This window comes from Nicotiana tabacum, chromosome 15 (assembly GCF_000715075.1).
Source record: "Nicotiana tabacum cultivar K326 chromosome 15, ASM71507v2, whole genome shotgun sequence".
Taxonomy (NCBI): domain Eukaryota; kingdom Viridiplantae; phylum Streptophyta; class Magnoliopsida; order Solanales; family Solanaceae; genus Nicotiana; species Nicotiana tabacum.
In genome coordinates, this window is record NC_134094.1 from 133,998,060 (window position 1) to 134,011,671 (window position 13,612).

General features: G+C 34.0%; 1 long non-coding RNA gene across 1 annotated transcript; it reads left to right on the plus strand.

Annotated features, from left to right (window-relative positions):
- The first annotated feature begins 8,409 nt into the window (after window positions 1-8,409).
- LOC107811395 (uncharacterized) lies at window positions 8,410-11,283 on the plus strand. Its single transcript, XR_012699477.1, has 4 exons — window positions 8,410-8,540; window positions 10,553-10,606; window positions 11,040-11,063; window positions 11,145-11,283. It is a non-coding gene; the product is annotated as an uncharacterized LOC107811395 (long non-coding RNA).
- The last annotated feature ends 2,329 nt before the right edge of the window (window positions 11,284-13,612 follow it).

A 13,612-nucleotide genomic window follows, 5' to 3' on the forward strand; every position in this document is an offset into this window, starting at 1 on the left:
AGTGTAGAGTGAAAAATTTATTACTTGGCCTGGTTATCTTTGTAGCCCCACCACTGGAGCATAGCCGCAAACTGGATGCCATGTTAGGGGCTCAATTCATAAGTTCGAGGTGGAGGCAAAAAGTGGTTCACGTCGTGCCGCTACGTTAAATCAGGCGCTTGTTGGGAGGCAACCCAGCGTTACTGCTTTCTTTTATTTTTGTTTACTTTTTATTTTATTTTATTTTTATTATTTTGTAGTATTTATTTTTGTTTTCTAGGATTATGAGCATAGGAAGCAAAGCCATTAGAAGAGTGCAAAAGCGAGCTAGATGGTGAGGACTAAGTGTGGGGTGCCCACACAAAGGACGATGCCTGGGGGAAGTCTGAGTACCTCGTGAGCCGCTATTGCTTCAGCCTTTGGCCTACCAGGGAGTCTCGTTTACCCTCTTATTATTTATAATGTGCATTGAGGACATTGCAAAATTTTAAGTGTGGGGTGAGGAGATCGTTTGGATGAGTTTCTGTGCTATGTTAGCTTATTTGTAGTACTCATTCTTAAGTGTAGTAGCTTTTGTGGAAAAAAAATGAAAAATTAGAAAAATTAGACTTTTCCCGACGATTGATCTCCTAGACAGTTTTCTTGAGGGATTAAAGTCTAAACAAAAATCCAAAAATATGTCTTTTAGCTTTCTTTAGGTAGTAATAATCCCCTGTGGTTTTTCTTTGTGCCTCGGTTCTTTTCCATGGGATGTAGTTTGAACCGGGTAGTTTTTTTCTTTCCGAGTAGATTAGGAATTTAGAGAATAAAAGGAGCAAGAATGATGAACCTAGGCGCCCTTGATGATGCCTTGTTAAATTGGATAGCATGTTTTGTGGCGCCTATGTCTCGTTTACATGACTTATGTTCACCTTGTGTTTAATACTTAATATCTCGTGGCTCCGTGAATACTTGCATTGCTTGAGAGTCAGAATGTGACCGTCCTTAGTGAGTCATGTACCATGTGTGGTGAGGTTTTTTTGTGTTGTCCATGTATTGTACTTGTGTTTAGAACTTGCCCGGTATGTGAGTTGAAGCGAAATTTTAGGTGATGCTCGGTTTGAAAAATGATTTTAGGCTTTCTTTGATCTTTTTGAGCTTATTGCTTATCACAAATAAAATCTATCCCTAATTAAACTTTTTGAGCCTGTAGACCTTTTATTTGGTACCCACATTACAAGCCTACACCCTTTTTATTCTTAATTGACATTATTTTGATCCTTTTACCTCTTAAAGCACTTTAATTGTTAGATGAGCGCTAAAAGAAGTAAGAAGGGACTAAGTGTGGGGTGACTTTTGAGTGGAACCAATGAAAGAAAGAAGGCTGCACTTATTTTGTAAAATAATACACCACTAGCGGAAATTGAAAAAAAAAAAAAGAGAAAAAGAAAAAATAGAAATAAATAAATTATTATCTTGTTCTTGCTAGTGGGTATGAACTAAAGTAGTGCTTAAAGAAAAAGGGACTGTTTTGGGGGTGATATTGTTTGTGAAATTGAAGTGGGGTTGAGAAAAAAAAAATGCTTAAAGTAATTTTGTGATATATTAAAGTGCTTAGGAGGTTGAGTCACTATTCCTAAAATATATCCTACCCGTCCCTTAGCCCACATTACAACCATGAAAAAGTCCTAATTGATTTTAGATCGAGCGAGCTTACATTAGTAGAGATTTACATTAAGGGCAAGCCTATGGTACCAACTACATGCATGTGACTTCTTTTGTGAGAGTGAGCGATTTTCTTTGTGAGCATGAGATTCGAATGTGTGGATTGATTCTACTCTCTCTGCTTTTGTTGTGAGGGCACATGGTTTCACTAGGGATAGGTAACGTTATTAGATTTCTCTATGATGTTGGTTGTTCAAGCCATTAGTGCATTGTGACATTGAGTCGGTTTTTGAGGTTAGGATTGTTGTGAGCATGTTGTCTTTGTTCGAATATTTTTAAAGAATGGCATAAGTAAAGGGAAGGGTATGTGATGCATAGCCTAGAGCCTAATTGTTGCAAATAACCACGGTCATAGGTGCAGTGTGCTTTGAATGATAAGAGCTTAATTTTGTTTCGTCTACTATAGGATGGTTTGTTCGAGGACGAACAAAGGTTTAAGTGTGGGGTAGTGATGTTTGGCATATTTTGATATGTGTTGATGTTACTTTGCCCATGTTTTAATCACTTTTTGATGTTATTTAATCTTTAAAACACCCAACATGGTGTAATTATTGGTTTGATGACTAATTAAGTTATGTGTGACGATTTAAGGTGTTCGGAGTGCAAAATATGAAGAAAAGGTGATTTAGCCAGAGGAAGAAGGGTTGGATGCGTCGCATCCAAGCTAGGAAAACATCATCCTGCATGCAACCTTAGCAGTGAAGTTGGGCCATAGCGTCCGCCATCGCGTGCAAAGTTGAGAAATAGAGGACAAGGTGGATGCGTCGCATCCACCTTCGCAGGCAAAATTGAAATGGAGGACGAGGTGGATGCGTCGCATCCACCTTAGCATCAATCCCTGAAGCCGAATTGGACTAGGAATAGGAGAGCTTTGGCCCACGACTTTTGTACGCAATATATAAGCTAAAAACGCCTCTTTTAGGGGATCGAACATATTGGGAAGAGGAAAAAAAGCCACGACAAAGCTGTGGAGGCCGGAATTCATCAAGTTTCATCTTTCTCCCACCAAACTTAGTAATTTTTATGTTTCTTTATATGATTTGTTGTTTGGCTACCATATCTATGTGGAGCTAAACTTCACGTTCTAGGGTTGTGATTCTTCCATGACTATTGTTATTCGGATATTGATTTTGACTTCTTGATTTATCATATTAGTTTATTTATTCAATCTTGCACTTAATTATTTAATTGCTTGATCACCAATTGAATATTATCTATGAATCTAGAATTGAACTCGGAAGTGGGAATTCTATATTGCATATAGGATTGAGTAGGGCAAGTTCTTGAACTCGGGCATCGGGGAACGGATTCGTTGTTAGGATAGACATATACCTAATTGCCTTGCTTGGTTGATTTACAGGAATTATAAATGCGTTCTTGTTGATTCTCACTCCATAGACATATAGGCGTTAAGTTAGCTGGAATAGGCGAGTAAGAACTCGACAGATTCTTATGAGCAATATTAACCCTGTGAACCAATAAGCTAGATAAATTAGTCGGTCAATTCAATTGAAGAATACAATAGGATTGTTAGATAGACCATAACCCTAGATCATTTTCATTACATTGATATCATTAAAATCTGCTCTTTCTCTGTTCAAAGTTTATTATTTATATTTTTCTTATTTAATCAGTTGGAATAAAATATTTTTAGATTTAATTCTTGTTTAGATAATTAGGATAGTCTAATTTAGTCAATAGTTAATCATAAGTCCTCGTGGGTTCGACATCCGACTTTTAGTCACTTTATTACTTGACGACCGCGTATACTTGCGTGAGTGTGTTTGGTCGCAACACCATGCTATCTTGCATGCAACATCACTTATCCTTCTCAGATCGACATATTATAATAAATATTCTCCGTCACAATTAGTTTTTGGTCATGAACCAAATATTGCCCATCTACGAATTTTTGGATGTGCTGTATATGTGCCAGTAGCACCACCACAACGCAGTAAGATGGGCCCGCAGAGAAGATTAGGAATATATGTTGGGTTTGAATCACCCTCTATTATTCGCTATCTTGAACAATTGACGGGAGATTTATTTACTGCTCGATTTGCAGATTGTCGGTTTGATGAAACAAATTTTCCACAATTAGGGGGAGAAAAAAAGGAAATCAAAAGAGAAATTGTGTGAAAAGTTTTATCATTATCCAGTTTTGATCCACATACCCCTATATGTAATCAGGAGGTCCAGAAGATCAATCATTTATAAAAATATAGCAAATCAAATGTCAGGCGCGTTTACATATTTGAAAAGGATAACTAAGTCATATATCTCTGTAGAGAATATGCCTATCCGAATTGATGTCCCAACATGACCATTTACTAGCATGAGAGCTAGTGAACCTAAAGCACGCCTGAAGCTTGGTAGACCTTTGGATTCTAAGGATCGAAATCCTCGAAAAAGAAAAACAACAAATGATCAAAACGATACTATGAAGGGATCCCCTGAAGAGACCCAAGATCTGATTAGTTTTGAGATTCCTGAAGAAATCAATTAACCGAGACTCAAGTGAGTGTGAAGGTTTTAATAAGTTCTATAGGTGAAGGGATTAATTTAAATCAATCTGAAATAGTGGTGGATAGTATTTTTGCATACAATGTTGCACTTAACATTATGCAAGATAGTGAGGATCTCGAACCCCGATCTATCGAAGAATGTCGACAAAGATCTGATTGGCTAAAATGGCAAGATGCAATTCAATCAGAATTGAACGCACTTGCTAAAAGAGAGGTCTTTGGACCAGTAGTCCAAACACTTGCTGATATAAAACCAGTTGGTCATAAATGGGTTTTTGTGCGAAAAAGGAATGATAAAAATAAAATTGAAAGATACAAAGCTCGCATTGTCGCACAAGGATTCTCACAACAACCTGAAGTCGATTTTGATGAAACATATTCACCTATTATGGATGCCATAATATTTCGATATCTAATCAATTTAGTACTACATGAAAAGCTTGAAATACATCTAATGAATGTAGTTACAGCTTATCTGTACGGTTCACTTGATAATGAAATTTATATAAAAATCCCTGAAGGACTTAAAATACCTGAAGCAAATCTAAAATCTCGAAAAATATATTCAATCAGATTACAAAGATCTTTGTATGGTTTAAAGCAATCTGAGCGTATGTGGTATAATCGTTTCAGTGAATATTTGCTTAAAGAATGTTACATAAATGATATTATTTGTCCATATATTTTTATAAAGAAAATGGCATGAGAATTTGTTATACTTGTTGTTTATGCTGATAACATAAATCTTGTTGGAACTCCAAAAGACAATTGAATATCTTAAGAAAAAATTTGAGATGAAAGATCTTGGAAAGACAAAACTTTGTCTTGGTCTGCAAATTGAATATTTAGCAGACGGAAATTTTATCCATCAATCTGTCTATACATAAAGGGTCTTAAAAAAAGCCTTTACATGGACAAAGCGTACCCATTGAGTACACCAATGGTTGTTCGATTACTTGAAGTGAATAAGGATTTATTCCGACCTCCATAAGAGGATGAGGATCTCCTTGGTCCCAAAATACCTTGTCTTAGTGCAATTTGTGCACTTATGTATCTTGCTAATGCTACAAGGCTTGACATAGCATTCTCTGTTAATTTACTAGCAAGATATAGTTCTTCTCCTACATAAAGACATTGGAACGAGATTAAGCATATATTGCGATATTTAAAGGGAATACTTGATATGGGTTTGTTTTATTCTAACAAAGGTAGTGCAAATCTCGTTGGTTATGCAGATGCAGGTTATTTATCTGATCCACATAAAGCTCGATCTCAAATCGGGTACGTGTTTACATGTGGAGGTACTGTCATATCATGGCGCTCCACAAAGCAATCTATTGTTGCTACGTCTTCAAATCATGTTGAGCTAATAGCTATTCATGAAGCAAGTAGGGAATGCGTGTGGTTGAGATTAGTGATTCATTTTATTCAAGAAAAATGTAGTTTGGAATGTGATAAAAAGATCCATAATTTTATACAAAGACAATGCTGCATGCATAGCCCAATTAAAGGGAGGTTTTATAAAAGGAGATAGAACGAAGCACATTTCCCCAAAATTATTCTACACACATGATCTTCAGAAAAATAGTGACATTGATGTGCAACAAATCCGTTCAAGTGACAATCCGACAGATTTATTCACTAAATCTTTGCCAACTTTAACTTCTGAGAAGATGGTATACAAGATTGGAATGCGGAGACTCGAATATTTGAAATAAGGTTTTTATTAGGGGGAGTAAAATACGCACTATACTATTTTTTCCTTACTAAGGTTTTTCCCATGAGGTTTTCCTTATAAGGTTTTTGATGAGACAACTAGTTATGCGTATTACTAAATATGTGTATTCTTTTTCCTTCACTAAGATTTTTTTCCCACAGGGGTTTTCCTAATAAGGTTTTAATGAGGCACATTGTCTTTTATTGAACATCCAAGGGGGAGTGTTATAAATATATTATATTATGGATGTTCATTTAGTACTTAGTTGAAAATAAGCTTCTGAAGAAGCTTATCTATGTGAGACTTTGCCGTAAATATATTTATCTATTTAGTGCTCTATTGAAAATAAGTCTCTTGAAAAAACTTATCCTTTCAGTACCTCGTTATGGATAAATATCACACCCGGTAGAAGATTATCTATATCTGGTACAATGAGCTTATCCTTTCAGTACCCCATCATGGATAAACATCACACCCGGTAGAAGATTATATATATATGGTACAATGAACTTATCCTTTCGGTACTCCGTTATGGATAAACATTACCCCGGTAGAAGATTACCTATATCTGGTACAATAACAGCTTACACGACATCTTGCAAAAATAGCTTACATAATAACTTCCTTTTTTCTATAAATAGAGGAGATTTCAGTTCATTATGTACATAAATTTGAAGTTTGAATAATATACTAGCTTCTCTCTATACTTGTCTTTACTTTACAGTCTTTATTTTATAACACATGATTACTTCTTTTTTACTTCTTCAGTCAAAGTCAAGTATTTCTTATTATTAGGAGTTTAAAAAAAAACGCAAAAAAATTAGCCGGTCGGCCAAAACTAATTATATAACTAGGCTTAAAAATTTATAATATATATATATATATATATATATATATATATATATATATATATTTTTTAGAAAGACTAAAAATATAATTTTACAAAAGATTTACTTTTATATAATCCTTTAGAATGACCATGGACTATGAACTCTAAGAACTTATTTGGGTAGAGTGTTAATGTTAAGATATCTCTAATCCTAAATTTTACTCTTTTTTGTGTTAAAGGCGAGTTCATTTATTATCTTGCTCAAAAAGTGTTTAATTTATTTCGGTTTAATGCTTATAAATGTTTGAAGCTAGTGTATAAAAGTAAGTGGATAGACATTAGTGCAAAACACATGTTAATTGTCCATAAATAATGACAAAAGCATAATCTATATCTATATTATATTAAAAGCACGAAAGCCTTTAGCGAAATATCGTTAGCCTTTTTAACCCTTTAAAAATAAAACTAACACTGGATAAAATAGTCATTTGATTATTTTTTTTAATATTTAAAAATAGTCATTTAATTAATTCCCTAACATTTAGGAGTTTGTATAATAAACTTTTTTCTTATTTGAATTGTATTAAATATTCTGACATTTAAAACTTTAAAATCATTAATATTTTACTTTATATAAATTTTACACTTAAATTATATATAAATAATAAATAAAATAAATAAAGGATAGAATAAAAACATTAAAGAAAGAGGAAGTACGTTTGGCTTTGGATAATATGGAAGTTTCTTTAAATTTCTTTAAAACTTGTTTACGTTCTAATTTCTTTGAAACTCTTCTATATTAGAATACTTACAATATATAGAAGACTAATCCACTAATAATAGTATTCTATATTATATTAGTTTTCAAAGTTTTTAAATTAGTTATTACAATTATTTGGAATATTGAACATAAATTAATAACAAACTCCAAAAGTATCAATTATTTCAACAAAATAATTTATGAGATCTTTTAATTTCTCTAGATAGTATTAAATTTAGCTGAATATAATCGAGTTTCTTGACTATAATTATGTCTTTTAAAAGGATATTTTAATTGTAGATTTTATTTATGGTATAAAGTGATTCTTAAATTTTTGAGATTTACAATGAATTATCATTTCTTTTTTCCGTGGATGATTTTTTACCTAATCGACTTTTTACTATTTGAAAAAAAATTGTTATCAAATAAAAATATAATTGCAATTAAATACTTAAAATTTGGTATGAACTAGCTAATTAGTATTATTTAAATACTAATCTCACTTGAAAAATGATACTTCCAAACTAAATATACATTTCCCATTCTAACTTCAGTCATTCTTTGAAATGCATTTTAAGTTGAATTATTTGACTGATGATTGAGTATTTTCGTGGAGCAATTTTATTTTTTATTAGTTATATACGACCAACATTCATTATTTTCAAGAACTTATATTTTTATTTTATATCTCAAAGAAAAATTTTAAATAAATTTTTTATTGAGTTAGGTACACACGCAAAGCGTGTACACTAAGACTAACAAGAAAAGAAAAACACATTTCATGTTTTTAATAATTGAAATGAAACTCGATAATTGAAATCTAATTATTATTGATTCAAAAGGTTAAAATAAGTGAATTTTACTTTGCTTTATTGCCGAGTGTCGGGTCGGGTCACTGCGAAAGCACCCATTTTGGTCATTTCAAATTCAAATTATCTTTCATTTTAGACCCCCCAAATTTCACCATTTTTGGTATCCCAATTTCTGTCTGTCTCGTGGCGCTACTATCGAATTCTGAACAAAATGGTAAGCTCATTTTCTCTATCAATTCTAATTTTCAGGTTTTCTACATGTAATGAAGTAATCCAAAAAAAAATGTTACCTTTTTGCACCTTTTCTGCTTTCAGATTTAGGCATTATATTGACTCCGTTTCTGTTTGCGTTGTGATTTATTTTGTAATCGGACTGAATATTATTAACGGAATTGCTGCAGTTGTTTCGGAGATTTGATTCAATCGAGCTGAAATTTTAGCAATTACGAAGATTAAAATTTTAACCCGTAAAACTTCCTCTTTTCATTAAAAATGTCATTTTTTTGTTGTATTTTGTTTTCTTTAGCTAAAGGAGGACTGGAGTTGAAGCAAATTTGTGATTATTGATTTGAGTGAGCACAATAAATTAACCAACAAAAACAATTAGGGCTCCCAAAGTTGAGACTGGTTACGCGAATTGTTTATATCCATATTGTTCTATTTGCAATATTTTCAATTATAAGACAAATTAGAGGCTCTTTCGAGGTGCTCTAGATTTTGCACTTAATAATACTGATCACTGAAGCACAAATCTCTAGAGTTCTCAAGGTACTCGAACCCGAGAACTCTAGTTAAGGGTGAAGGGATAATATCCATCCCACCACAACCATTGGTGGTTAGCGGAGGCGGATCTAGGAAATAACTCGATGCGTTCAACCTTTAAGGTGTTTAGCGTTGAGCTCATTTGTTTTTATAAAATTATGGGTTCGGAACTGCTATTTGTTGCAAAAATTAGATACTCCCTCCGTTCACTTTTACTTGACATGTATACTAAAAATAGATTTTCATTTTTACTTGTCACTTTAATATCAAGAGAATGACAATTTTTTTTTTCCTGTTATACCCACCGTATTTATTACTCACTTCAAATCATTTTCTCAAATCCAATAAAGTATGCATCAATTAATATGGGTATCATGGTAAATTATGCACTTCATTTATTATTTCTTAATGGGCGTGAAAAGTCAAAACGTGCCAGGTAAAAGTGAACGGAGGGAGTAATTTTTACTCATAAGTTTATGCTCCGCGCCTAAAGTACTGGGTTCAGATGAGCCGTTTGCTGCATCTGCCTCTGAAGTTAGTAGACTCTATATTTTGTTTTTATAAATGAAAAATTTCTACCACTTCTGTATAATGTATGAATTAGGGGTATAGATTGCTGTTAGAAGTGTGTGAAAAGGGTTACTGAGGTGCATTCTGCATCACCTTGTTCTTAATGAAGTCAGAAATATGGTACTTGCATTCATTTTGGGAACCTGCATACATTGCAGCTTTCTTGTCATGTGTTGGTTGTCCCGAGGCTACCATGTACTCTGTTACTGTGTATATCTTTGCTTAGCATTCTTTTTTAGTTGATGGTTATAATTTCAATAACAATCCCACGTTTTGAATACTTGGGAAAGGATTATTGTCGCGAACTCTGTGAGATACTTTATTTTTTATATCCAATCAGTTGCCTTGATGAATTAAACTTAGCAATTCAAGATAAATATATTTGTTCAATGCTGTTTAGGGCATTTAGTTTAATAGAGTTGATACCCTAAACATGTTTGGAAAAGTTGCCAGTGACGTTGTAAAGCACAATGTGTTCTAATTCTGAGATCTCTTATGAAACTTTCCTAGTACTACTATTGCCAACAATATCATCTTTCATCGTGGGAACTTTAATTCAGACTCTTAAGTGAATCAGTTTTCATGTTAATCCTTGACTTTGCAGTGTACCTTGTTAGCATATGTTTGCGTGTGGGATGGGGGAGGGCAGTTATGGATTATTCAATTCTAATATTTCCAAATCTTTTTCTTGCTGAAAGTAGTCCATGTGGAACCAGTCATCAAAGTCATCAAATCAAAATAAGACCATCCCCCCCCCCCCCCCCAAAAAAAAAAAAAAAGATTAGAGAAGTGTGGTTTCAATCAATAGTATGTTTTATTCAAATGCGTGTTTTCCTGCGTCTGAGCTGCTGTATTGGCACTATTCTAAACGTAGCTATCACAATTTTCTGGCAGGATGGGCATGATGGAGATAATTCAAAACAAAGCACTGCTGATATGACTGTGTTTGTAAGTTTTCTGGCAAAGACAACTCTAATTTCTTTAATTGATTAGCTTAAGGCTCACTCTCCTGCGCTTAGCTTGCTAACAATCTCTAAAATTTCTAATCATCTCAATCTGTTCACCACACTGAGTTATCAAGCGTGATTACTTTGGAATTTGGAGTCAAAAGTTACTTTCTTTTTCATAATCAAATTAAAATTCTAACATACAACCTTGGCCCTTTAAAGAGTTAGCTTTATTCATAAATATGGCTTTATCATGATGCTAATACCATGACATTTGGATCAATGTTGTGCACTTGACATATAAGTATAACATATTTGGTATCGCTGTCCCTTTTTTTGGTCTCTGATAGCTTTCACTAGCACATCATTTGACAGAAACGAGAACATGCATTTATGCTATCTAACTCTTACTACCGCCCTTCCTTCTCTTCCAGGTCCAGAATCTTCTTCAGCAAATGGTGAGTCCGGTCACTCTGCAACCCCTTGGATTCTTCACATGTATGAATTAGAGTTATCTAACTGATATTTTCTCTTTGCAGCAAACCAGATTTCAGACAATGTCTGAATCAATCATCTCGAAAAATATCCTTTTCAAATTTGATGTTCCCTATCTGATCCAGTTGTTGCTTACATTAGTGTCATCTAAAATGCATTTAGTTATGTATAGCATTACATAGAACTGTGAATTCAAGAATGTGTTAACTGCCTTCTTGGTTCTTAGGCTCTTGAGTGGCTCATGGTTTCCAGCTCGCTGTCTTTCAACTTTTTAGGTCGGTAGGGGTTCTGGTAATCCGTCAACATAATCTAACCTTCTTTAGTCTCTTAGAAAAATTTAAAAGGGGTTTCATTACTGTCATCAACTACAATTTTTTAGTCTGTCGCTCTTGCTTCCAATCCTCTTTCATACTGGTGAGAGTTCTCATATTGGATGGTTTGCATATCAAACTGTTCCAAATACGTCTTTATATTGTACAGGGCATCTACCTCTCTTTTATAGTTTTATTAGATCAAGCTTGAACAAAGTACGTTTAGTCCTTGACAAGGCTGCACTTGACGAGATGGGAAACCGGATTGATGAACTTGAACAAAGCATCAACGATTTGAGAGCTGAAATGGGTCAAGATGGTGCTCCATCGCCTTCAGCGTCTTTGAAACCAAGAGAGGAACCCAAGACACCGGATGATAGTGCATAAGCAAGTGATGATACTTCACGTTTGTTTTGGAGCCAGTTGGCTATGTTTGTTACAATTGTTTAGCTTTGAAGGTCTTGTCTCATTTTGTCTACTATGACATTTGGTTTGTAATGTGATACATATAGTGTGTACATGGCTTCTTGGGTTGAAAGATATTGACTTGTGTTGGTCATTGTTGAGGTTATCGAAATATGCTATTACCATTGGATTCATTTTAGACAGTATAATTTATACATTTTCGTCAACTAGTTATTTGTTGAGAGGTGCTAAATTTGAATATCTACACATTTTCTCTTTTTTCTACTTGCTTTTGTATAATCCTTCTTTGTATCTTCTTTTAGATTTCGGACCAAATATATCCAGTACTTGAAAGATTGTTTACACCGTCAAATCTTTCTACAATTGCTTTGGTTGTCCTGATATTTTTTTGGTTTTTATAGCGATTGGCTGTTATAACTTTTTTGATATTCAAATGTTATTTGACTGTTATAGTTAAAATTATCCAATAAATCACTTTTTTGTTTTTTTTTAATGTTATAAAATATAAAAAAATAATATATGTGCAGATCTTTCAAGGGAATGAAATATTTTAATTAGAGGAGCAAGGCATGCTTAGAAGGGCATAGAAATCATATCGAATTGTTAATAAGTATTTGTATAATCTCTATTTCTAGTGTAAAAGCAGTCCCTTAGTTTAAGGAAATTTTCAGATTCATTTTATGACTAGAAAAGTTTCAGCAATTTGATTTGGAAGAAGGCAGAATGTTGAATAATGCAAGTTTTGTTCTCATTATTATGATTTTTTGTGATTTGAAGTACTTAGCATTTAACATGTATACAAAATGATGCTCCAGTTTATTCGGTGAAACTAGTTGTATACGGTCGAAATAGATTTCGGCCTTAGCACGTCCGATCGAGTTCGAACGATGATCTATCGAAGTAAGATCCCGAAGGTGGAACAAACTAACCTCGAACCCGGGGAGGCCGATTCGTGTCGAGGTCGATATAATTATCAAGCTCGAATCTAAATCGAACCATGATGCAGAGTAGATCTATCATGCTGATAATCCAAAGACCAACCAACATTGACCTCGAATCAATTCGAGGGCTCGAGCCAGGATCTGGCTCGAACCAAGATCAAGAGCTCGAGTCGAAATCAAGCTCAAACCAAAATCGAGGGTTCTAAGCAAGATCGAGCTCACAGACAAAAGCCGTTGCAATCCCACTAGAGAGAATCTTGGCAGAAATGGTGAAAAGCTGACTTACTATGGGTCTCCCACTGAATGTTTATTTTATTATGCTTAGAGCCAAATCCCTCTACTATAAAAGGGCTTGGTTATCATTTCTGTAAAATAAGTTTTTTCTTAGGCTTATATTGTAATAAAAGCGCTATATTCTTCTACAGTAAAGAATCGTTCTTTCAGATTTCTTAGATTGATTCTATTTGTTGAATCCTAAGATTCATTGTTCCTAACAACCTTATCTATTTCGCATTCTCTGCAATCTATATTTATATTTCTATTTATCCTTACATTTTGTGTTAAGTTACGCCACATATCCTCGGAACTGCGTATAAATTTAACTCTATCCATTTTTCGGGTAAACAGTTTGGCGCCCACCGTGGGGCCGAGGATAATAGTGGTTATTTGATACAAATCTGAAAAAACACGCCATTGTGCTTTGCGCTTATTTCCGAAAATATCTTGAATTTCGGATCAGCTACGAATAACCACCAATCAAATGGCTTCACTGATGGATAACAAAGCCGGCCTTCAAGATGAAACCAACAACTTGGCACCCGGGGCCGGAAGGTC